Source organism: Hetaerina americana, unplaced genomic scaffold, assembly GCF_022747635.1.
Source record: "Hetaerina americana unplaced genomic scaffold, ioHetAmer1.1.p SCAF_26, whole genome shotgun sequence".
In the NCBI taxonomy this organism is placed as follows: Eukaryota; Metazoa; Arthropoda; class Insecta; order Odonata; family Calopterygidae; genus Hetaerina; species Hetaerina americana.
The window spans coordinates 6,476,860-6,501,268 of NW_027286830.1; positions in this window are offsets into that span (position 1 = coordinate 6,476,860).

The following is a 24,409-nucleotide window of genomic DNA, read 5'->3' on the forward strand; positions in this document are numbered from 1 at the left end:
TATTGGATTTTTCATGAAAAACAATAGGGGACCTTACTTTTCGAATCGCCCTCATACATAGAAGTCAAGCTTTCTCAATGCTTACTTTCCACAGTAGTTTATTATAATTATTCCGAGACATAACTGATCGTGCCTAAAAGAAAACATCACCTGTTTTGGTTTCCATTACAATTAAGTGGTCAACTTAATGAAATGCTGTAGGTACCCGGTTACCTCGTGAGAATGTTTTCACTTTTAGTCGATCTGAATGTGACAAATGCTGTAGAAATGTTCACTTAAACTCAAGTAGATAGGTACAGTAAACGAAAAAGAAAATTAATTCTGGTGAGTGACAGAGAGAACCATGATTTATTCCCAAGGTGAGGAAAAATCATCAAATTTGAAGGAGGTATGTCTTGCAGGAAACCTAGCACGATTGAAAAGGCCCACACTTCTAAATATTTGGATAAGTATGCATAGAACACGAGATGTTAGCAGAGAGAAAAAGCGGAGAGGAAAACCCTATATACCCACATTCCCACCAAACTTTCGGCAGTAAAAGTATGCCGTCGTACCCAAACAACTTTTTTAAAAGATCAATGTTTGTCTGGCTATACATTCCGCCGAAACCGCGTGGTCCCATCTGTGGGAGAGTTTCTTCGTTTGTCCACGTAATCATATGTGGCTCATGACATAAGACAATAAGTGAGTTTCCTGTCATAAGAGTATGTCCCTTTACAATGTTTCATCTATCATGGAAAATATATTAATGAATTGCATTAAACTAGCCTAAAATACTTGAAAGTACATGTATAATTTGAAGTAAATTAGTAAAGTTAAATGATTAAAATTCCAACTGCTCTCCGTGAAAAATGCTTCAAATTCGGATCGCCTTGGCCACACTGCTTCGCGGAAAAGGGACAGCGGGGGTCTGTCTTCATGAGAAAGAAAAAGTTACGAATACGTAAATGAAGATGAATAGCCCTATGTGAATGCTACATATTTCTTGCACATTTCCATAAATTTATCTCAGGGGACAACTAGGCCATTAAGTAAAGTTTTACTCTATTTGGTTCACTAGTATTTATAATACATTTACTGAAGGCATTTACAGGGTTCGTCCGGAAAATAAGTGTACTGACTCCTGGGCTGGGCGCGCCGCTCCAGGCGCGCCCAGCACCGCTCTGACGGGCTGCGATTGGAGGGGGGTATGTTGGCAAGCGACGCTGAAAAAGGCAGTCGGCTCTGAGCTGTGGTGTAGTGAGGAGCTGTGTTAACGCGAACCTCCACGCTCGACCCACGTCACGGAACGCGATGCCGAAGTTTTTGGAGGAGCGTTATTCCATCAAATTTGCGGTAAAGCTTGGGAAATCGTCTACCGAAACTGTCGGTATGATTAACCAGGGTTACGGGGAGTCAGCCATGTCCAGAAACATGATCTTTTGGTGGCACAAGATGTTCGTGGAGGGCAGAGAAGAGGTCGACGACGAGTCTTCGAGAGGTTCCCGATGATGCCTTCGCGGGAGCGTTCCAGGAATGGGAACGCCGCTGGAACAAGTGTATCGACTCACAAGGGTCCTATTTTGAGGAATATTAGCTTAAGATATGTAAAAGTGTAATAAATTTTTTTTCCTGAGCTCAGTACATTTATTTTCCGGACGAACCCTGTATATATGCATACTCATTTTTGAATCCTTCAGTTACGGTTAAACTGGTGTTAAATGTCTATCCTATCTGAAAATTTAGAAGAATTCGTCTATTTTTTACGGAAAAGAGATATCTGGGATCCATTTTGACATACATTCTTCAGATCTTCCATCTTCGTAACGCTACTCGTTGAAAGAAGCATTCCTTTCCAATAATTCAGACACAAGTAAACCCTGGGGAATCTGGAAGAGAGATAAACACTCTGAATAAATACCATGAACCAATAAGTATGGTTACTGGTAGATATTATCCTGTTTCATTCACGCCATTTTCATTACCCTTCGCGTGGATGCCAATCAGATCCACGCAATTCTATTTCGTTGAGGCCTGAAGTTTGACGCACAATCATAATTTCCAGGAGAATAGATATTCCTGAAGTATTCTCACCCATCCTTTGTTTCACTTTAACAATTTTCTCTTGTTATACAATGATTTATGTATGAATTTATGCGCTGCGACTTGTTAGCCTTAAATATCATCGATAGGCAATATCATTAAGTTGATCTCCCGATGAGAGTATTTATTACTGCCTCAAAGCTTAAGTCTTCGAGGAGGAAACCAAATTCTGTCTAACAGTGATTATAAAGATATAGAGTGCATTCTAATAATAGTCTGCGGTTGGCCCTATCTAAAATGAATTTCATGTATCTGCTTGACACATGATTAATACTCAGCAGATGATAAGAAGCGGATAATTTTTCTACACTTTATCTTCCATTCACGGTTTCAATGAATTATATTGCTCGAATCTTACACTATTACTGCTCTAACTTCAGTAAACTGTGGATGGTCAGAGGTTTCTTTTCGAGTATATGACTCTGATTACGTTTTGGCCATAATACATTTATAACTGCAGAATCAACGCCGATTTCTACTTTTAAAATGAATGACCCTTGAAGCCAATAATAAATAAATATAATTTGCGCTTATAGAATGCATGGAAGTTGATTTTATTAATTGATTCCTCTAAAACATCATTCATTTTACATCCTGAGGGCTCGGATTCGAATCCCAACGCTTTCAGAATTTATCAGGGCTAACCTGAGGCCTATTTGGGATACCATGTGGAGAGTACTTCAAGGGAGGTACGCCGTTCTTCAGAATGGACGTTAAATTGTGTAAACCTGGCGCATTTGCCTTACTCTCACTCACCAAATTAACATTTGGGTTGGAATTTGGGCTAATTATTGGTAATTGTAAAGTATAAAAATATTCTAACTGATACTTGTACACTGAGACCATTTAATCCTCCACTATAAATAAGAGATGCTGACAATACTTAAATGTAATTTGTTAATTGAAATTTTATCTTATGTAATAGAGCTTTTGCAAGCGTTATCGAAATGTCATTCTTCTTCTTAGTTGTAGTAGGCATGTGAGTATTGGGTATACCGAGGACAAGAGTCATTTAGCGTCTTACTGATTAGCATCTCATCATAAAATTTTCTTTTGAATAATGAGGTGTACAAAAGTTCTCAAGTCAGCCAGTGGACTTTAAACATGAAGTGCTAAGGTCATCAAAATGGGTAGTTTTAACTGATGTACGTGAGAAAAAATATAAGAGCCATAAACAGTGCAAAATTTCACCATCAATCGCTAGTATTTTTCTTTATTTAGTGTCGCCAATTCTCTATCTTGATTATGCAAGGGGTATCTCCTCTGATCGAAGTGACACGGGATGCCACCCGGACATTGGTCGTTGGAACAAGAGGCCCCTTGACCTACACCCTTTGGGCCTCGTGGTAAAACAAGCATTGCCCATTCATCACCTCAGCTTCCCTTGGCTGCCTCAACTCTTTTCATCGCCGCCCGCATGAAAACATAAGGGCGCACCTCATTTTTGAGGTTTTTTATATATTAGCCAATCCTAAGAGGGCATTAAATTTGCTAAATTATTCATGGGAACTCATTTTGTGTTTGCGTTTGGACGGGCGCGATGCTTATGAAAATTTTCTCTTCTCCGCCCTTGACACCTTCATTTATTCGTCACGGTGGCTTTCGCCCGACGCGCTTCGGTGACATCCCCCGAGGACGCTTTCTCCCCTTCGACCCCGCCCCCCACCCTCCTCGCCACCCACACGCCTAGCTTCACCTCAGGCATCATTTCCATCTCTCTCTCCCAACACACTTCCCACTCTCACTGATTTCACATGCATCCATGAAATAAAAGCTGGAAGAAAAACGATTCCTCACTCCATGATTGAAAATTCAATGACGCTACTCGTAAACATAATCCGGAGATGAATTTTTCCATTGGAATCAATTCCGTTTTGGCTGACTTGGGCGTAAGGTGGTTGGAAGCCTCTGCTTCAGAGTTGAAAGCCAGAGTTTCTCTGAGAGTTGGGCTTCATAGTACATTCCTTGAAAGCAAGGATTTTAAAAGCAGAAACAATTTAATGCACGAAAGAAACTCCGTAGTAGGCATGTCGCACGTTTAAGATGGATCATTCAGATTTTTCACCGGATGTAAAGACTGCACAGGCGATAATATTACCACGTCTAGTTTTGAACACGCAGTATGCACTCCCCTAATAACATTTGCACCAGTCCATCAAAAATACATCTTGGTCTAAATAAAATAAATCCAATAAAGCAGGTTTGGACTACATTATTCAGCTCAAATTCTATTCTTAATATAGTTAATAACCTCGGGAAGAAATTTTTTTATTAGAACCAATTAGCACTTAGAGGCTGAATATATTATATTCTAGTCAAATTGGATTAAGAAACACTGGAATCAGTTTCGACCCTTATACTGTAATTCGCCGTGTCCCAGCAGAGGCTGTAGGGTAACAGCCAAATGTAAATATAGTATATGTAAACCTGACAAATCAATTTAATGGATAAGAAAGCGAACTTTTAAATTGAAAATTCATATCATGAAAGCGATTATTTAATAATGGATCAGTAATAAATAACAATTTAATTCCTTACAATTTGACTCCCGTAATGTTGACTTCTTAAAAACTTATTTTCAAGTTTTACAGTTTACATACTTTTTAGTATATTGTTATATATATATATATATATGTTAGTTATTGTTATATATTATGTTATATTTAGTATATTGTTTGGTACGCTTAAGTGATCGTAGAAAGTTATGACTATGAAACTGATTTGGGAAAGAAGCACGTCAACTGAAGCGCGGACCTCAGCTATTGATACACAATTAATCATAAGAGGCTGGTAAGAAGGCGATCGAGGCCATCGTAGTGGCTTCCCACCCAGAGGTCCCGGGTTCGAATCCCGGCGGTGTCGAATATTTTTCAGTGGTGTCTCGATCCCTACTTGAGGTGCTTCGTGGAGAGCACTTTGCGTGAGTACGCCGTCGGTCGCCTTCCCTAAATACCTCTACTTGTGAGAATAACACAGGTAGCCCATATGAGTTAGCCTTTATAGATGGCCATCATTGCATACATATTTTCTAGTTTTCTAAATTTCACTGAGAATATAACCTGGAAAGGCACATGATATGCAGGAGATTATTAATGAAGATTTCAACTGAAATCACCATGAATACAAAATCAATTTCTCTATCTCGAGAATACCACTCTGGACCTGCTGTTTCTGAACAAGTATTAACTTCATCGCTTGCCATTTGGCTGATTTAATATTCGCTGTGACGGAAAAAGGCAATAAAATACACTTGAAAATTTAGATCAATTCCCAAACTAAATGCGTGAACATGCTCTTAAATGCATGCATTGGGGATAAAAAAGCCTAAATGACCGCGAGTGACCCTTGATAAAGTTGACCTGGCCTGCTCGCTTGTCGCGATCGGTGCTGCGTAAGACTTTCGCTCTCCCCTGGACGGTTAAAAGCAGTTTCGATTGCCCAACCGAAGCAAGCCATTTGCAGTGACCAATTTTTACGGGCAATCGCCTCCTTGGGTGCTCGAATCTCCGTGCCCCAGTGTTCTCGAACCCTAAAGTCTCCTTTGGGAAGCAGAATGAAGGTGGTCAAAATGGAGATTGAACTAAACGAGAAGAGGTTTAGCCGAGAAAACGGCCCTAGATAGATATACAGGTCGGTAGGTGACTAGTAACGCCGGTTCTGTTTGCGATTAAATGCCTCCGTTGAATACTGAAAGGGTGAATTTTGAGTTCAACAACCCATCAAAGCGGTAATTTTCCTTCACATCAACGAGGATGATTTATGGCTCAGTGGCCTATTTGATTTCACTCACTAAGGAGACTCGCGCCTGTCTTGTGGGAAATATTTATGTTAACAGGTAGGCATGGAGAGCTAAGCACTTATGAATAACAATCACACAAGGGAAGTAAAATCAGGTACGTACAAATAATCTTAATGAACCAAAGAATTTTTTATTGAAAACGATCAAATTAAGTACCCGATTTTCAGTTTCAGAAAACTCAAATTTAGGAAGGAATTTTTTGCTATAAATTATTTAGAAATTCAAATCAATTAATTAAAATAAAAGCAATGCTTTACTTTTATTTTCGGGTGTAGAAAGTGTATTTACGTATATAACAATCCCATTGAGGGTCCAAGAAGACCAAAGATAACTGAAGTGACTTTTTTCAAAATTAAAAAAAGAAGAAACATGAAATATGTTTATATCGTATCATGGTTACATATTTTGATTCGTAAAATCCTGGTTAGAGGTACATGTTTGTTTTGGAACAAATTAATAATCTCAACTTAGTAGCCTCCTTAAGCAGTTAGCATCTACGTTTCTTGGTTTTACGATGCAACTGTTTTCCTGGAATAGCGTAAGTAAAACTCAAGCTCAAAATCAGTATTTAACTAAGAACCAGGTATATATTGGAAAACTTAGGCGTAAAATGGAAAGCAACAAGGATGCGATTTTACGCGCCGTTGAGCTATGTACGAGGTGCGCTCTTTCCACATCTATCAAACCAATCTTTGGGTTAATTACTAGGCTTCGCATTTTACAGGTATGTACGTTAGCAAAATAAACTAGCTGAAACGTGCTTTACACGTGCATTAAATGTCAAAGCAAGAACTGAAAATTTTAAATTTGAACACATATCTACGTTAAGAAATTCTCATACGAAATATTTACTTTTTAATTATTAATACCCTGCAAGCTACCGCCAGGGTGTGTGGTAGGGGGTGAATACACACCAGAATAATTTTACCCAAACACGACCCTACCGCGATCGACCAATGTTATTTTGAACCCCAACCAATGTTATTATGATCGTTCGTGGAAAAAATGACATCTTAAATATATCTGTTCTATACTTAATTTCTCTAATTTTACTAGCACGATCTCTCCTACCGTAGTACGATGGGAGTAATAATATATTTTCAACACCACTACTAAAGAGACCTTCCAATTCATGCAAGAGCTTCAATCTGTACTTCAACCTTGGCTCATTTGACGAGAACAGAAAAATGAAACAAAAACTCGGATAACATGACCATAAACCACAGGTACCATCTCAACTATAGAAACACCGAACAAATTTGTAGCTGAATTTCATAAGCTATACATTTTTGTTATTTATTTATTGTCATATCTCAAGATGCACCAAAAATTCAAACCCTCCGTAGTTTCATAAAATTCATATTACTTTGACAAGTGAGAATGTAAGGAGGCAATGACTGACGCAACGCAATGAACAAAGATGGTACGACACGACATGGTTCAACGTTCCCTCCGAAGGACGAGCCTCGCTTGCTTTGCCATGAGTGGGAACGAATTGTAAAAGGAAGTCGCCCGTCCGATATGCAGATTGCACACCCTGTCTCCCGTATTCACCTATCCACAAGAGGTAATCGTCCCTTAAATCATATAAGCGCCTTCAATGATTAAGCAATTCACATATAGTTTGGGTGCGGGAGTATGAGAGGAGATAAGCATCTTCATCCAGTCAGGCACAGCAGTTAGGTGGCCTACATATTAATAATCAACGCTTGACGCTTTATTAAGTAGGAACAAATTTTTCTCGGCAAGAGATAAATGGTCGAGAAAGATTCCCCTGAAGTTTAGCAGTAAGAGTTTTCTTTCTTCAACATGTGTACATTAAAACAGCAATCGCAACGTTACATGGTCAAAATGGTACACGTCAACATTACCTACGAAAAATTATAAAACGTCAAAACATAACCATAGGATGTAATTAATAATTAATTTTGGAATCTAAATTATTTGAGTTAATAGGACGTATATACATTGCTGCTGCATTGTGTGATTCATAATACACTTTAACCAAAGATTTAAAGGAAGCATTTTTAGAACTCTTTCAGCCAGCTTGTAGAATAATAATAGCATTTACAAACAGGTATAATAAATAAAATTTCATTTGAAATAAAATTCAAGTTTATAGTTAAAGAATTCAAGAAACTACAGTAATATCACGGTATTTTTTCGGAATATTTTCAAAGAACTAACAGTAAAATTCCCGCAGCGAAATTTATTTCGCGTTTTAAAATGAACTCAATATCCCTTACTTTCATCCTTGCGATGACTACGGAAGAATATACATTCTTTGCGAGTAAACGTGTCCTTTCTCTCTCTGTCTCGCTCTATCGACTTCTCACAATGACGGTTGAGCTACTCGCTGACCCTTGCATTTGGCAAAGCTCATAAAGTTTATGTTTCTTTCATATTCTGAGGAAGACATAGATAAAGTACAACAACTTTACTGCAAGATTCTAACTGCTTTCTCTGGTATAGGTTGCATTGAAGTGAAATGTAGACGGCAGTTTTCTTAGAAATCGGTTAAATTAACTTAATTCACACTTTTCACGTTTTGCATTAGAGATTAATCTTTTACAAGAAGTCTAGTCTAATAAATTATATTATTTTAAGCGTTTAAAAGAATGCATGCCTTAAAATGATATGTTTGTTTTAGTTAAGTAACTGTAATTGTAATGAACATAATCAGACATTAATTGATGAATTTATGATTAAGTTCTGATGTAATTCATTACTCATTCAATCATCAAAGTGGAGCTTCTCCTATAACTGGGTTTCCGTTTTGTTTTTTTATCTACAGTTTATTCTACTTCCGCTCCTGATTCAAATGTCAAGATGGAAATCATAACCTTTAAAGAAATGAAAAATTTATCATTTTTAGTCTCGCATGCATATAACTTAGTTAACCACTAATGAGAACTCGTACTTAGCAAAATTGCACACGTATAACACTTGTACGTAAATTAATGATGAGCTCAGTTGTTAATACTTTATGCTTTACTATCTTTTCATCCCACTTGATGTATAGTATGGGGACAGTGTATCCTTGTTTTCTTAATATGATAGAAGAGACACGAGTCTGAGGGTGAGATTGTGGAATTCCATTTGTGATAACAAGACGATGTCACGGTATGAAACTAGTTAAATAATAGATACATTTTCTCTGCAACGTGTTGATATATTGCGTTACTTCCCTATCGTCATGCCTAATATGAACTAATCTCGGTGTAAGGAAGTCATTTTTTAAGCCAAGTATGCGAGCAAGGACTGACTCATCCTGCGAATAAGTCTATTCCGTCTACCCTCGCCCGACGTTGAGACTCCTGAGGGGAATTGACTTTGCCTGAACCAATCCGACTGCATCTTATTGTAATGCCATCGTAAAAGATTTGCTAGCCTGATCGGTATGCGGAACCACCCATTGATTTTTAAACCATAGATCTTAAAGAGGAAGTTGTGGGGAGGATATCTAGATAAAAGATTTTTCGCGTAGTTTTTGAAGAGTCATAGGGATTCTGGAGGATGGGCAAGGCGGTGGGCGTGCCGAGGTCATCGGCAGTCGATCTTCATCTGTCCAGTAAAGTGGAAATAGCTCAGGTTGAGAGTACGGCCCTATAGACACTCGAGAGGGTTTTTGGGAGTGGCAAATTGCAGAGGGCGTGTCAGCTTCGAGCGGGGAGGTGGAAGGGAATGCAGCAAAGGTAAGGAGGAGTGAGGGCCAAAGAAAAGGAGATGGAGAGATTGTATTTTCAGAGAATGATGGGGAAGGAAAAGTTTCTGAGGGCAAAAAGGCAAGTAGTGAGGAAGACATGGCCTGAAAAGGAAATTAGGAAAACGAACTTTGAGTTAGGCAAAGAAAAATAGGGAAGAAAAATGGTGAAGTAGAAGAAAAACTAAAATACCCCTTATAAGAGATCTCCTTAGCCTTCGATCCTGTAACCATAACTCTGAGATTATGATGTGGTTCTTATTCGCTTTTTGCAATGCTCTATTACATATTTTCATCCTGTTTCTGAGCCATCAAACGGGAAACATTTAATGTAAATAGCATCTCCGTGTAGCGAAAACACAAATAGTAAGTATTTAATGCCATGAAAGAACAAAGGAACCTTGATGAAAATGACGGGGGAAAATGGTGAATTTTCTACGAGACAGCCTCCCGCATTGATTCTTGCTAGATGGATGTACCAACCAACTTTGGTGATCAAAACTGCACAAATAACAAAAAGAGGAAGGAAATCGACATCATCTTGCTAGTAGGAAAGATGGGCTATATTTTAGGGTGATCGTGACTATTTACTTAAAAACTGAAAATCTTTGGCACACAAATAATCCAACCATCATTTTCTGAAAAGTAAAGCTGAGAAGAGTCACCGTGACTGGCAGATATCTGAGGCATGGATTTGTACTTCTCCTTGAAAAATACTTAAATAGAGTTAAGCATTTTGAATTCTATATGGATGGTATTGTGATGGGATACATTTCTATTATGACAAATGCCAATCATGTAAATGTAGATACTTAAGAGAACATTACAAAAATAGGTGACGATATTCAATTCACACTTAACTATACGTTGAATATAACCAGGCTTGAATGACGAATGTACTAGGCGTCAAAAATGGTAACATAGCGAGGAGGAGAGCGCCGATTACGTTTCCTATGGAGCAACCGAACAGAAACAGGATGTGCAAGGTTAGGGAAGAGATTGGGGCGTGACAATGGCGGACGGAGTCGGAAGGATGCTGTTCTTAACCTCATGCTTGATGTTTTTTTTATCACGGACATTTTTAAGGCTGTAATATTTCTCCTTCCATTGGAAATTTTATATGGGTCCTTAAAGTGTCCAAGTCAAAAAAACCAAGACCAAATTTTATGATACGCTGTACTTGAGTTAAGAAATAATGAAACGCTGAAGTCAGGCTATTAATAGTTAATGCTTTAAAAATAACGTTCGGAATCTCAGGTATGATGTTTGTTTCGAGGGATCACCCTATTTTTTTAGGTTTTATCGGGATCAATAAAGAAACAAAACCACAGGAAGAGTCGCCAAATATGATATGCTAAGTACACGTACTTACCACTTCAAATGGAGTGAGGAAGTAATAAAAGTAGAGAAAATGTTTTTTTTCTACGGATTTCCTGTAATCGCATTATTGATGAAGCCGAAAATAACCTGTGCATTGGAAAACTAGTACCTATGGGAAACAGTACTCTTAGGAAACTAAAATTACGCACAAAAAGGGCATTCAAGAGACCTTTATTCTTCTATGATTGATTACTCTTTTATAATAGGTTGCAGGTGCATATGATCGATAAATTTTGTGGATGCCATGGTCATTTTGTGGAGGTCATGGCCAATGTAGCATTTCCATCACCCATTAAAATTAAAAGTACCATTTTCTATAAATAGTGGCAATGACCAAGTATTTTGTTTTAATCTTTAAAGATAACTTTTTCGCACTAAGTTACAAGTAAGTATATCTATGATTTGAGGAACATTTTGAAAGTTTAGTGGTGCATCAAATCCACCCCATGTCAATTAGCATTCATTGAGCATGAAATTATGGATATTTCTTCAACTACAACGGACAGATTGGGGACTTTGGGCCACTTGTGTCATTACTAGCCAATTTAAATTTATTCTTCAATATCACCTCCTCTATTAAGCTTCTGAACGTGTAAATTTGTATTCTAAAACTATATATTGCAGTATCTACTTGTATCATTACCATTATTATTATAGGTAATCTACCGGTTAAGGCAGGTTTTGGATGGATACGATAACCAAAAAAGTACGAGCATCTTGTCTCTTCTCGTAACAAAACGCAACCCATAAATAAATATTTTGTGACTCCTATCAAAACACAATCCAGCAACCTACTCCACATCAAGTCCTTCTTCATCTCACTGTACTTCCTTCCTCCTTTCATCCCGCCCAACATCCCTATCCTATTCCTGCCCTTTCCTCGTTTTCCTAACATTCTCCCCTCTATTACAGTCTTCAACATCCCGCTGCCGGTCAATTTCCCCTTCATCCACTTTTCCTGCCTCCATAGAATTTCTCCCAATAAACCCCTCTCTTCGCCCACCATACCAAGTACTTCCTCATTTGTTTTCTTCTCGGTCCATTTCACCATTACCATTATACGAGGGTCATCCGGAAAGTAGTACCCGTTCGTGCCGCATGAAGTGCTGACGACGCGAGTAGCCGCTGGACGAGGTCAGATAGCTTCAGTGGCTTGTCTGCCTTCTCTGAGCCAAGTTGCGTGACGCTAGCATTGCCTGTGTTGTTTCTGTGATTGTTTACAATGCTTAAAAAAATTGAGAACGCCGCCAGTTGTGAAGTGAGGGCAGTGATTAAATTCCTCAATGCAAGAAACGTTCGCCCATGTGATATTCATCGCCAATTAAAGGAGGTGTATGGAGACAATGTAATGGACGAGTCGTCTGTTCGGCGGTGGTGTCGCAACTTCAACATGGGGAGGGGGAACACACACGACGATGAGCGTTCGGAGAGACCGTCTGTCATTACAGACCAACTGGTGAGCTCAGTTGACGAATTCGTGAGGAACGATCGGCGCGTCACAATTGATGACATCTGTGAGCATTTTCCCAATGTTTCTCGAACAATTGTTCATGAAATTGTTAAACACCATCTGCATTATGCAAAAATTTGTGCAAGATGGGTCCCTCGCGTATCTCAATGAGCTGGCGGCGAAGGACTATGCAGCAGGAATACAGAAACTTGTCACACGTTATGACAAATGCCTTAATTTGCTTGGAGATTATGTTGAGAAGTAGTTTAAAGTATCCTCTTTCAAATAAAATTTTTTATGTTTGTTAATATTTACTTTTGTGTCTTTATTTCACGAACGGGTACTACTTTCCGGATGACCCTCGTATTTAGGTAATAAACCTTACGGAATGATACTTAATGGACATTCCTGTGCAAGAGCAAGCTAACGCCAAGCACAAATTACGTGTATGTATGAAAGTTAGGCTATAGGTAAAGAATATACGGTAATAGACCTTAAAATTTACTATGTAGTTTTTGAAATCAACTGTTGAATTTTGCGGTATAGATTGGATATCCATTAGTCTCGCGTTTCTATTAAAGCACATCACTTGACTTTAGACTTAAATATTTGCAAAAAAGTGAAGGAAATGAACGGTCCAATTGAAGAATTGAAATGGAGAAAAGAACTAGAAGGGAGTTTGCAAGAGTTCATACAGCTGGCTCATCAGCCTTTCGTTAGGTGTTCATCGCAATTGATTGCAAAATGAAAATGCTTAAGTCTAGTGCGTGATGAAAACCTAGAATTTTTGGTAGAATAAGAGTTCATCCTGAGCTTCTATGTGGAGAAATTAATTAGATACTAACATTCAATATGCTGAATTGGTGACGTCTAATTTGCTTACATAGGACATAACATTTGTGGTATTGGGTTTAAAATTTTATGGCAATTCAACAAACGAAGCTTCAAGACACGTGAACAAAAACGTGGAGGGTGGCATTGAAAAAATTATATATTTTTATTTTCCCGAAACTTGCCCATGCTTTAGGGCCGACATGCATCATATGCGAAACCATTGAATTTGGGTGAAAAAGAAACAAAAATATTTTCCCATTCGTTGGATCTGTCCAAAATTAACCGCATGCTCGTAGGCGTATAATAAACATACTACGGATGGCATTCATGCATGACACAAGAGAAGGAAATAGTTATATGCTCGTATCTGTCCGAACAGATCAGGAAATATACTGGTTCTTAGGGGAATACCAAAGAGCCTTAGGGGTGTCTAATTTTTATCGCGAAGAATGAAGGATGCCTGACATAAGATGCACTTTACCAAGCACTCTCAACAGGGCGTAGACTTATGCGGGTGGAGACGGTGCGAAAAATCTGAAGAGCGAAGGGAAGTTACGAGAGGGAGGGCGCCGGGAGGAGAGTGATTAGTAGGGGAGTGGTGCTGAGAGCGGACGTGGAGAGGTGCATGCGCCAGTTGCGTATGAAGAATGGGCGGGTATGACAAGAAGAGTCCAGGCATTGCGCTACATTGTTTCCTCTCTCTTTCAAGAGAGTGGAGAGAAGGAAAGGAGGGGGGGTGGGGTTCGGGAAGTTTAGCGTTGAAGATAGTCGCGCTCAAGTGGCAGGGTATAAATCATCGTGTGAGGTAATTTGCAAGATGGTTTTGACCCCAACGCGATATTTTGATGCTATAGCCATTATGACTCTCTTTTTTAATCGAATGAATGGCGGAATTTCGGCGTGAGGTGGTGTGGCCAATCTAGATTTCGTTTTCAAAGGAATTAAATTGAAAATTACACTAGATGGGTAAGTTCCGTGGGACGAAAAACTAGGATACGATAACCTCCTAGGCGACATCATTGAATTTACGGACATAAAGGTAGAAGCAATGAAAAAGGATTTTAGCGGTTGGGAGAAAGGGAATGTTTTAAGATTACCTTGCGGTGAGGATGGTACTTGTACCGTTAAATTTAGGGAAGAAATATCGCTGATGACAGAGGCGAAAAGATTTCACTTAGAGAAAAATGGAAAGATATTTTTTTCTAAGGAAGTATTCTGACCTATAAGTTTCAAATTTCAGGTTAGAAAAAGTTCCGTGAACGCAGATACAATAGAAATGTAAGGGGAAAGTGATTTATGTGATTATATTAGGTGCATACAAGGATATTTTAGCCATTGTTATCGCGTGTTTTTCATGGTACGAAATTTCCTCATTCACCTGGTTCTACATAGATTCTATTTATTTAGTTATATATTCATATTACGATGGTCAATATGATTAGGAATATAAATAAGTGACCGAAATGCGTATGATGATAAGAAGAGTAACATTAGGAAATACCAATGCAAGAGATACTCCTAAGTGATCTCTAGTGAAATTTTGTTTACCCGCATCCAGAGCTCGTCATATTTTGAAATTTGATAATGCTAGAAAACCAAGATGCAGTTTTTTTAGGTTGAATATCTGCGATTTGCCACAACTGAACGTTGGGGTGCAAAACTAAGAAGGCACAGAGAGGTTAAAGAGAAAACCTCTTGCGTAGAGGTTTCATAACTGTGTGTCACGCCCTCCTGGGAAAGCGTGAAGGAGAGAGCAGAGGAAGGGGCAAGAAAAATTCGAATTAGGCTTGGTCCTTATTGTGGCACCTTGATATGTATTTGGATCAAGCATTTAACTTCAAACTATTACCTGCTTATTTCAGTGCGCTTTTTGGGGCAACTGGATATTTCCTAGTGACGGATGTTGGGCAGGAGGAAGACATTTGGAGTGAATCTGAGGAAGACAATTGAAAGAGAAGTCTGGTGAAGAAAAAAAGAGGAAAAAGCAATATGAAAGTCTTTACGAAAAGGTAAACCGGTTGGATCGGGCACTCAATGAGAAACAGTGGTTATTTTACGGGATATGCAATAAAGGTAATGAAATGAAAGTCACCAAGAGGAAGATTATGGGACAAATAATTAGTCTAGACAAAGAGGGAAGTTAGACAAAAAACTTATAATGGGACAAGAGAATTAGCATTAGGCAGGTAAAAATGATATGCTGCAGTGAATGAATCTTTGCCTCTATGGCTTAGGGATGAGTAAACGATGATATGAGGATCAATGTTAATGAATTGCTAGTAGCAATGGGCGCGAGAAGTTAAATAACTTAAAAGATTTCAGAAACTAATTATTGGTATTATGACTCACACATCAGAGCATTTCGCTTAATCTTGCGAATCGGGAGTAAGCTACACTACTCCATTACATACTCCTTACTAACACCCAGCTCAGTTCAGTCTGAACTGCTGCACAGTTGCTGAAACAGTAAGTTTGAAAGAAATCAGAGCATTTATGTGAATTGAAATATCACAAAGAGGGTGTATTATTTCATTTCATCGCGCATCAATTCTTCTAATCACCGTAAAATCGAACTCGCTTTTCGGTTCCAATTTTTAGTCTACCCTGCAATAAAAAGGGGAAAAAGGTTGGAAACATTTTCCGCTTCATACTTTAAAATGAGCCCACGATATTATCTATCTTTCGTGTCCCGTAGGAATATTACGATTTTATCAGCCGACATAAATAAATTTCGAGTCATTCCTTGTGATTTCTTTTATTTTGAAAATGAGCATGTAGACCGTATAGCGGTACGTAATTTGAATGCCTATTTGACTTTTAAAAATTTTTTCAATTGAATAGTCCACGTTTTTTCTCGTTCTAGGAAAATCGGTCGTTTTTGTCTGAGGGAAGCTTTAACATATCATTACCAAAAGATTGAATGATGAAACACATTTCTACTTACTGGGAACGTTGCAGAATATGTTTTTTAGATCGTTTTTTTAAAGGTCAAATGTTAAGGGTCCATTATTCACCACAAATTTGGCCATTTATTTCTTTAATACAAGCTTGAAATAAATATTTTCAATTTGGGCTTATATTTAAAATACACACCTTAAGGCTATGCACTTTAATTAAAATGAAGCAATGATCACCACGGTAAGAAACAATCACTTTGAGCATATTTGCTTTTGAAAAATTTCTGTGTCCCTGTGGGCGTGAGATCGACCTTTAGAAGGAATATTCAGACTTGTTCTCTTTGGATTTCTGGAAAAATTTTGGAATTATATTAATTTTTCCTTGTGTACTTTATTATTGGAAGCATGGTGGCCTAGCAGATATAACGTTTCTCATTGGATCGTAGACTCCCAGGTTATCCGGATGATGCCTCTGGTAAAATTCAATGGTCAAACCAAGCTTCTGGCCATTGCCTATACTATGCCAAGTATTGCTAATGCATTAAATGTTATTATTTTTCCATTCTCGATTATCCTTATTTATGACTTTCTCATATCGTTCTGCATATTATGCCAATGGGGCTTGGAATTATCCACAGAGATGGCCTCAATTCCGCCCGAATAAATTTGTTTATTCCTCGTTCACACCTTTTGAATCCGATTATTCCATCTCCATTCGCAGCTCTCCCCATGTATGAAGATTTTGTCGACTCTCTCTACGCTCTCGTTTGGTTCAATCCACCACGAGGATGCCCTTTTTATGTTCACTATCCCACGTTTTAGGTGTGACCAATGAGAGGCGGGGCTCTCTAGAGTGCTAAACAAAGTTCGCGACCCGCAATTCTCTTGCCTGTTCGCCCGCCCTTCCCCTATACCGTGACGACCGGCCTCGTCGATTCCTGTTTCCGCAGGGGCAGTGCCTAAGTCGTGAACTTCGGTCCTTCACATTCCCTTTCCGCTTTGATTATTCCTTACCGATATTTGCATATGCTGGCGTACTCCGGGGTTGTAAAACCGAAAGGCGGCAATTGCTCCCACGTGTGTCGCAACGGCGCATTTGAGTGATTTACCGCCGATGTTTGGGAGTGGGTGGAAAAATGAGAGGCGTAGGTCATTAATTTTCGTGATCTTTAAAGGCGGGGATCGAGATTACATGGAGGAGTCGCGTTTTTCGCCCTTTGGAAACCCACTTAACCCTCCTGCATTTGTGAAAAGCCACATTTTCTGCTTTTCACTTAATAAACCGGCTAAAAACCAAAGGAAATATCAATTTATTGCACCTGAAATGAAAAGGTCAGAGAGGGAATATATCATATTAGAATAATAACGTGTGCTAAATTTTAAATTCTTCGATTTGGTTAATCCTCGCCAATTTAAAGTTCAACTTTTGACAAGGTAATGTAGAGCCAAAATATTTATAGTGCACTATAATCAGAATATTAGCACTAGCCTCATTTCATGCATTGGGAAACAAATCGTAATAGGTGAAAGCCATCCTGCGCAGATATTATTAAACGATAAAAAACATGACATTAAAAAAACTACAAAGAAAAGAATTTATTATTCTAGAATTAATAATAGTTGGTACCAAAATACAATGTGGGGACTACAAAATTATGGCGGTTATGTTTCCCATGAGAAAAAAGTCTTTGAGGAATTCAAAAATACCAGTTGTTGTGAGTATTTTTATGCCTTGCCGCTCCACTCTTGAAAGACTCTTAATTCTTTTATCATGATGACACGTATCTTAGTTTCCAGGATTAATTCCTTCGGCCAGAGCAGACTGAAATAAATCTATTACCTGTTATATAACTCGAATCCAAAAACGTTGGGTTATCAGAAAAATCTGAGAAAGTACCAAATAACAAACGTGAGCTTATGTTTTATTATGATGCATAAAAAATTCAAGGAAATATTGGTCTTTTTTCTCACTCAAACTTGAGCTGCGATATAAGAGTAATTTTGTTAAAGTTCAGATAAAATTACTTTGATATTCCTATAAATTCGCAAGAAAGGATTAAGAAAGAATAATGAAAGCTATCAGTTTGAGGTCATCGCTTTATGTACGCATTCGCAGCAATGGTATTACTAACAAAATAATTTCTCCCAAAAGGGAACTGGTGACTTGACGGCTTTTGCCGATCTAGACGACAGGAATGATCAGATTGAAAAATAAAGAAAACACTTTCACTTGGAGAATAATATTTTTAATTCTATGACCGAACTTTTCACTTGTCACGAAGTTGAGTTATTCTTGTTTACGACAATCAACCGTATCTCTGCCATGAATTTATTACCGTAGAGGATTGCATTTGGGAATACTTTACGGGCCCTAATCCGAATGGAAAGTCGTGATTCCCAACATTCAAATAGCATTCTTTAAGAGCATGGAAACGGGAAGAATTTGTAACTGCCACACTTGGCCTTAACCTTGTGTTCATATTGAATTAATTCACGAACATCGGAAAAAAATAAACTTTGAATCCAATAACCACACGTAGATAAAAACTAGGCATGAAAAATTCAAGGAATTTGACTGCAACATGAAATTTAAATTCATCAAACCATGCTGATAGTAAAACTGGTTGCGTGGTTCCCATTCGATAGAAATCTAGGATGCAGAAAGATTGGTGCAATGAAACCGCAAGGCAAGTGAAAAAACATTACTTCAGAAATGCAGCTCAATGTATTCGAATCTAGTGAAACCATTGAAGAAAAAATGAGCATTCACGACGGATGCGTTTTTAAGAAAAGTGCTCGCATATAGCATGCATTTTTAATTACATTACTCCTATAGAGGATCGCAAAATGTTCTTCGAGAGCAGCTCGTGGGTATAGAAACTCCAGCTGACTAAAGCTTTGAGAACAATGGGGAAGACGCTATTGACATTGTTTCGACGGAGATAGCACGACAGTGAATTTGCACTTGCCAGCAAATTACAATAAATATATTTAGCTTTTACAATACCGTTACATTGCTGAACATTTTCCTTCTCTAAATTTATGTTTAAAGTGACAAACCATTTTGCGGGGATTAATAAAATTTTTAAGCTGAAATACACACAGGTATAAAGATTCCGGTACGATGTACCACCTCAAGTAAAAGATACATTTATACAGATATTTTCACAAGTCACGGCATTAAAACTTTTCCACCGGTACGAAAATGCTTCATCAGAAGGGAAGCGGTTTGAAGAAAAGATAAAATCTTAACAATTGTTGAACTTAGATGAGTTAAACATAACTTTGACCTGACGTACTCTTTCGTCGTCAATCAAATAGGGCAAAAATTATATCAATATTCATAAGTACATCATCTATAAATGTTATTTTAGTTGATATCATAATGCAGTTTTATTCTATTCTATAATGACCCATAAGGCTATGTTTTTATTATTCTTGGCTTATAAAGGACCATTTCAAATTCCTATCCCTCAGGCTAACATGAGACTCCGGGACGAGACAACTCGCTCTTTAGTCAAAGGTATCATTAGTCTTCCTTTCAAAGAATATTTTCACCGAAGGCTAATGTACCAAGGAAGAGGAATGTTTGTTACGGTCACTTGCTGACACTGTTATGCTGCTTCTAATGGAAAGAAGTAAGCATATAAATAGCCATTGGAAATAACTAGGCGTAAGAGATACGGTCCTGCTAAAAGATGCTGTTAGCGCGAGCTGTTCCGTACATGAAATTCTGATGCATTTTATTATAGTAATAGTATTTATTCTTCTTAATTGAACTTAACTAAAGGAAACTGTTAAAAAGTTCTTTTTTGTCCATACGTAAGCATTGAAATATAAATAAATCATTAGTAAAAAAAATTAATGAAAAATTGATATTCTGCTCGGGTACTCAATTACTTGGTCACATCACTGCCGTAGATAGTAAACGGTCTCTATCTATTTTGCCAGCCACATTGACTCCTTCCGTAGAATCGATTTAGTAGGCCAATGCTTAGAAATCAACACTATTTGATTTTTAATATAATGACATTTACAATCTTTCATTGTCTTTTATCAATTGAATATTCAGTCTACTTAGCATTAATAGCACACAAGTGCGTAGCTACAGAATGATATTTACAAGTTTCCTTGATGGGCCTTCGCGGCCCGAACTAAACACTATCAGGCCCGAGGGAGGTAGAACACGACTCAAAATTAATGCGTCACAAGTAAAGCCATTCCAATCGTTAGATTACCGAAGAAATGAATATCGCCCAAGGCATGATTAATTTTAATTCACTAAGCTATTTTCTTCCTGAATTTCTCGAAATTATATGATGCCATTCCACGGAGTGCCTTTAAATATCATTTACTCCTGGATGTTAAAACCTATTTGTGAGATTCAATTTATCGTTTTAACACAATAGTGTTCTCCTAATTTACAATTTTAAAGAAACTGCGGGACATGTCGCGGCACAAACGACTTCCCACTGAAATAAACAAAAGTGCGATTGTATTGCCAACAAAAGTGTGATAAGTTATATAACGGAAAAAATCATTCCTTTGGTCTAGGTAATTGATTTTTATTACCGTTTCTTTGAAGGAAGTATCTGTAAAAATATATCTACAATTCCAGTTTAGTTGCTGCTGCCTATGATGCCACCATATTTCATAAAGGAGAAGAATGTGATGAACATGCAGTGTGTTTTCAGTTGCTTTAATTGACTGGCATATCAACAGAAATATTCTAAGAGACAAAGTACGTAGCAGGTGAATCTACCTGCACCATATAAAGTTTAGTTAATAAATCCATACATGCCTGCCATTAGATAAGAATAACATAGTCAAAAGATGGACCATTTGCTTTTTCTAGAATTTAAGCTAGAATGAAAGTGTGTAGCGTAAAGGCGTACAATTTAAAGGAATTAATGAACCATCCAAATCGGCCATTTAATTCTTCTACTGATAAAATCCTAATTTTGGGTTTCAAAAAATGGCAGTAAGGACATATCCTATTGAATTAAATTTGGGGGATCCCGTAGCTTATTGATTTTATATTCATTAGCATAAAAACGAAAAAATCATCCAATTCTGGGTTTCTTTTTTCCACACATTGATTCCTCTCTTAATCACATGCAACAAATTTTCACATTTTATTTAGCTGCTAGTTAATTATCGCTCATATCCCATAGCATTGCTGAATCGCAACTCTTGGCATGGCCTTTAAGGTGCTGAAGAAGAAGTTTTTTTCTTTTATTCTTTTTTACCGCCAGTGGAGAAACGTTTTATCATGCTGGAATGAGTTCACAAAGCTTCTAAATTTTCTTAGAAAATAGAGATTACATGAAATATTTTGCTGGAATAGTGCGGAATACCGCGAGTAAGAATAGTCGAAAATACTTTCACAGGACCCCCAAAACGGAGCTTACCAAATAAACTCCACGGTTCCCTAAAGGAAATTTCTACGGTCCACTGGCCTTACTGATGACGGCGATTATTTTCAGAAAGCGGAAAACTAAAATCCTCTTTCAGACAAATGCGATGTTTCATAATCGGTAGGTTTACCAGTGGTATCAAAAAAGAAGTGCATGTGTGAAATTGTATACTTTTTTATTCTCACTTATCTCTGATTTCAAAATCACGTGGATACTGTCGAGGAAAGCCAATACTACAATGGCAAGAAAAAAAAAGCAAAGTGACCTCAGTCATTGCATTGCTAATATATAATTGGTATTAACTAAATAAATATGAACTTCTCCAACTGTACAAACAATCTATAATAGCACATAAAAAACCCTCATATACTTTCTCTTGGACGCAATCCTTTTTTCCACTTGCTGAAACCCCCGTGTCCATATTGACAAGGAAAACACTAACTTAACTGGTCAAGGAATGTGTGCTCAAGATCTTAAGAAATTTCTTTTAGGGATTTGCTTCAAGTTGCGTCATCGTGAAATGACACGACGCCACCGATTACATAGCCGAACGTAATGTCAGCTGCCAGCGGCATGGCATAATAATGGCACAGGATGGCAGGAATCGCATGCGAAACTCAATGGGGCGAAATGAGGATGAATCGAAATGTTTGGCATCATATTAATATCCATTTATTTGGGTTTGCTTCCGTACAAGTAGATCTTATGGAAGAGTTATAGATGGAATCCATGAGGAATAAAAAATGGAAAATACTAAAAGGAAGGGATAAACACACTGGGATTTAATTGAAGCACGATAAGCTGCAAAAGAAAATGGGGCAAGGTAAGGTAAATGAGATCAACTATTAAGGAAGACACAATGTGCTAGCAAATGAAAACATGATTTGAAAGTGATGAAAGTAAAGAACTGAGATACTATGAAGTGGTTAACCGGCAGAAGAATGTAGTGGTGGGATAACCTCTCAACCAGAATACCCTTCTGTAGTAGTTTACGGGAATGTTACTTCCTTACCAGTGACAAACTACGGACACAATCCCAATTGGGGTCCTTCACAGGGTTAAAGGGACTCCGTTAAGGATACCTGGGTTTATGAACTGGTCACTGTCGTGGAATTTCTTTTCCCACAAACCGTCACAACAAATTTAATTTTTTTATGGGACGAGTGGTTCTAACTTATTATGGCCATAGAAATTTTCTTTTAATTTGTTATTTTACGAGGCCGTAGAGCTCAAGTTTCCTAGGTGATGATAGAGCTCACCCAGTTCTAAGCCCGACTGCGAGTGAAATCCACACATCAGGTTAGGGGGGCCAGTTCCTTTTCCTGTGCCAGTTTTGGTTTACCAAGAAGGCCTGGTGCCCGATAAATCACATAGGGTGGAGCTGAGGATGCCCATAGAAGCTTGTTCGGTAATCGAACCTGGGTTCTCCGGTCAGTAGTCCAACGCTATACCCGTGGACTACCGTAAAACTCTATGCTATAATGACTCCGAATTTTAGTTCAATGAAATAACAATCCAATGCATCAACCAACAATTATTTTAAAATGCACGCAAATATATTGGGCATTGATAAAAAAACTCACACTTGTGCCTGGATTAACTAGACAAGGCTAGGACAGTTAGAATCCAATGGGAAGTGCAGAATGACGGATATATAATTAAACACACCGATATAAATTATACGCTTTGTTTGGCTCCAATACCTTGCATGAATGTACGTGAACAATAAAACAACTTTTTAATTCCTGACAAAGTAAGATGCAATTGTGTGGTACATTATTAGGTACTTTAAAGAGTATTAATTAGGCAATGACGTAATCATATTGTATAACTATTGTAACGCAACAGAAACACTTTCATGAATATGTTATATCAAAAAGAAATTTCCCCTAGTTCAGCAATTGGAAACTTTCATACGAGGAAATCCCTAACAACGGAATGGGATTTGAAGAGGGGTTGTGAAAAGAAGACTTGATTCGTTAAATATAGATAATTAAAAAAGTATGACTAAAAAAGTACTTTTCAATTACCGGAATAAGAAAAAACTTCATTTTTGTAAAAAGAAATTCGCTGCTGGTAAAATATTCCTTTTTTTAGTTTACCATATTCAAAAAACGTTTGTACGTTATTATTATTTGCCGAAGTATAAGATGCGCGGGGATTTTCTGCGATCAGTCAACGTCAAGAGCACGAGGATGAAGGAAACCGTGTAGGGAGTTTTGCCTTCACGAAAGCAGGCTTAAGATCTTTCATCGGCTTTGCGAGGACCAAGAGATGGCTGACTGAACTGCGCAACGCAATAGGGAAGAAATTTCGCGAAATCACTTTGGCAACACAAGTAACCTCCCCCACGCTCCCCACTAACCACCTACGCGCGCGTCAAAGGCTGAGGATAGCGGCGCGCACGTTAAATTGTGCGCGCAAATAAAGCGTTTTACGGCGTGACTCAACGAGAACCGGCGTTGAATGCAAAATAAACGCTATTTTGGCCATGCGAGTGAGTGAGCGTCTTCGTCGGCGCGGCGGTCGTTCACTCGCGTGGGATTCTCTCTCGCCATGGCACTCAAAAAGTGTGCGAAAGATGATGGTGAATGCGCAGGTCGGAGAGAGAGAGAGAGGAGGTGAGGGAGAGAGAAAGTAGAGAGGGGAGAGGCTTTTGGTCATCGACGAGCGTAAATGGAAATTCAGGAAGAGCCACTATCAGAAGTTGGGCTAGAGGGAACACGAGAACCTCCCGACCCCCTCACCGGACCTCGATCGAACCCTTCCTGTGGAGAGGAGGAATATCTAAGTTCAACCCGAGTTGCGTTGGCTCTCTCGTTAGGGCGGACGGAGGTGCGTGGGTCA